The sequence below is a fragment of the Quercus robur genome, chromosome 3 (genome assembly GCF_932294415.1).
Source record: "Quercus robur chromosome 3, dhQueRobu3.1, whole genome shotgun sequence".
NCBI classification, from domain to species: domain Eukaryota; kingdom Viridiplantae; phylum Streptophyta; class Magnoliopsida; order Fagales; family Fagaceae; genus Quercus; species Quercus robur.
The window spans coordinates 51,910,563-51,914,097 of record NC_065536.1 but is presented as its reverse complement, the minus strand read 5'-3'; positions in this window follow the sequence as shown (position 1 = coordinate 51,914,097).

The window sequence follows — 3,535 nt, the reverse complement described above, 5'->3', positions numbered from 1 at the left end:
TGTGTTGTTGCCACGGTGGTGTCTCTGGTTGTGGTGGCAAAGGTGGGTTTCATTTGTTTGGATTTTTACCGTGGGGTGGTGGTGTGGCCATGGGTTTCGGTTTGGGTATGTTGTTTGTGGTGGTGGTGGTAGCAGGTGGTTGCAGATTTGGGTTTTTGTTTTTATTTGGGTTTTGATATATATTATTTTATTATGTAAATTTATTATTTTAATGAATAGAATAGAAAAATAAAAGTTTGGGATGTTGGAGGTATTGTAAAATGGTATGGTATAAATGATAAAGTGGCTTTTTAAGATGGTAAAATAGAGTAGAATAGCATTCTTCAATGCTAATGCTCTTAGACTTTTCCTTCCCAAGATTTGTAAAATAAAAATTTCCATAGCAAATGGAGCCATGATGTTTCTGCTGCATAATACAATACCACTATAAAATCTCTTACTCAATTAGCCATTTAAGAACAACCATATTACGAAAAATATAAGATTATTTAAAGATATACATATCTCTAGTCTAAATAGCTCTCTAAGTTCCCTTCAATATGAATAAAAGTTCCGAGGCCCATTTGTTTAGATTAGCCCCAATAACTTATTTTCCATCAATTATTAATTTCAATAATATTCCAAGGCCTAAGTAGTCTCCAAAAATTACAACAAGGGAAATCCACAATTTTGAGATTCACCATAGACCATTGAATGCTAGCGTCCATTTAATTCTATACCTCAAAATTAAGCAATGCATCCAAAGTTCCATTCTTTGATAAGTTCAAAACTCATTTACAATGTGTGTATATCTTTTCTTCCTCAAGTTTTGTAAAATAGAAATTCCAAAGTCTCCATAAATAATCTATTGAGCATTGATATAAGGGTCTGTCATAGAACATTTATCTTAATCATAAATTATCTTCTCAAATAAACAACATTTATTCACCTTTAATCTCCAAATGATACTTGGACTGGAACTCATAGAAGAGCTGGGTTCCTTATAATTACATTTCCTATTATGAAACCAAATCTTTAAGTATACATTGGCTAGAAGGGAATAGTCCATGAAGTATCTCAACCCCCCCTCCTTTTTTTTACCTTGTAGATAATAGTCCGAGCAGTCTAGAACTTAAGAGTACACTGCAATTTATAATCACTAACTATCTGCCAATATAAAACAAAAGGTACAACAATTGACTATAATTCAAATTGTAATAGTCTTTCAAAATAAACTCTCTTGCCATCCCAACTCCTTCAATATCCAATCAAAAATATGGTTCACTAGTCCAATTCAATACTACCACGTACTTGTGTTCTATCCACTTCATTTTCTATTGAGCCAATCCATTAACTCTTATCAGTTAAGTGCAAAGAATTACATTTTTGGCATCAAAACTTATTTCCCCAGGACATTAAAAAATCCTCCAAGTCCACAGAAAGAAATTGAGGACCTCAACCTTCTAAGTAACAGAACATGTCTCAAAAATGTTTAAGGACTACCTCACACATAAATTAGGCTATGGTAGTCCATGTAGGTCAACCCTAATAAGAACAATGATCCAAAAGAAGGTCAGTCCTTAACATTAGAATCCAAGGAAGTCCATTGATATATTACTAAATTCTTTAAACACCCTCAGAATTTATATAATAACATATAATATAATGTGAACTACAATAACCACAAGTTGATTTTCCCTTCACACTATGAACTTTCCGTCAATTTCCTAACTCCATATAAACTAAAATCAAGGAATTGTCACTCTAACATCAAACCTTAACCTCTAAATAAAGTGCTGCAATTTCCAATTCCCTAAAAGCTCTCCAAATTTTGAATAGGGCATATAGTAAACTATCATTCAATAATTAAACCTATGAGAATCTCCTACAGATTAGACTAACCTTAGGTAGGTCGACTATATTAGGCAAAACTATCAAATGAGTTTTCAAAAGATTAGTCACAAAACAACAGGAAGATTTCCTTTGCTTGTTCTTTTCTCACTTTCTTTTCCTTTTAATAAGAAGAAGAAGTTTTAATAACCAATCTGATCAATTACAAAATTTTCAAGAATAAAATACACCCACTTTATACTAGTATGAGATCATAGAAGTATATCAATTAAAATCCTCCCTGTTGTATTTATAAGTTGATAGGCCACAAACTGAATGACCCCTTGTGATAGAAATTAATTAATTAATTAGCCAAATTATTAATTAATCAATTTAACATGCAAACACGTGATAGCACAAACAAATCACCAATAAACTAAATATGCAACGGAAAATAAATAACACGGTAATTTGTTTACAAATAGGGAAAACCTAACGGCAAAAACCCCACCGGGTGATTTTCAGGTCACCACTCCCGAAACTCCATTATTATCAAAACAAGCGGTTACAAGTAAAGGAATCATAGTACCTTACCAACCTACAGTTGAACCCTTACCCTAATGCCCAATTGGACCTGTTACGTAGTGACAGTTCCCCTTTCAGATGCACGACTCCCAGTACGTGACTAACCAATTGCGCGGATCCCAGTACGCAACTTCAATCACTAACTAAGAAGGTTGTTGGTTACAAAGTTCTTCAGTTCATCCAAATGATGAAGATCAAGAAGATGCTTGGTCACAAAACCTTACGGTGCATATACACAGCAACTTCTTTAAGAGAAAGAGATGAACTAGGGCAAGAACTTCGTCTCCAGTCACAATTTACTTGAACAGAGTTTGCTTAAAGCTTGTGCAACTTGTGAACCCTTTGATGGCCATTAAATTGAACCTTTTATATGTCTAGGTTTAGGAGAAAATAAGGCCCAAAGACACATTCACGGATCCCAAGAAAATTAGATTGGAATTCTGAAAAATCTTAAACCTCAACAGATAGCAAGTGTCGAGCAGCTGTCGAGTAGGCGTCGAGCACACCGAATGAAGAATAGCTTCCTTAAGCTTGATAGATGCAGCTGTCGAGCCAGCTGTCGAGCTTTAATGATTTTGCACTCTAAACTTGTTTTCTTGAACAGACTTGAAAGCTTCAATACTTGATCTCGAAACAAGGATTCTTGAAGTATTTAAAACATCCTAAATCTACCCAAATACAAGTAAAGTTCATTTTGTCAAAGGATAAGCCAATTACATAAAAGCATGACATATGTTCTTAACAAGTGAAACACATATGTCCTAACAATCTCCCCCTTTGGCGATCCGTGACAAAACCACAACAAACAAGTGAACATATGAGAGAAGTCATAAATCACTCAACTCATATTCACTTGTTGAATACAATAAAATCTATCCTAACACAAACTCTTGAAAAACTTTGCAAGAAGAGAGTTTATGGCAAGTAGACTTTGACAACCTGTATTTCTGAAACACTTTAAACAAAACTCATCCAGGCATCTTTGTGTGAAATAGAAATAATAGATTGCATATAAGAATAAGAAACATGTGTATAAAGGGAGAAAAGAAACAACACATGAAGGGGTAGGTGAAAGAAAAACATACATCGATATAAATAAAGAGATAAGTACAATGTATGTCTAGAAATGGTCACAAGTCCT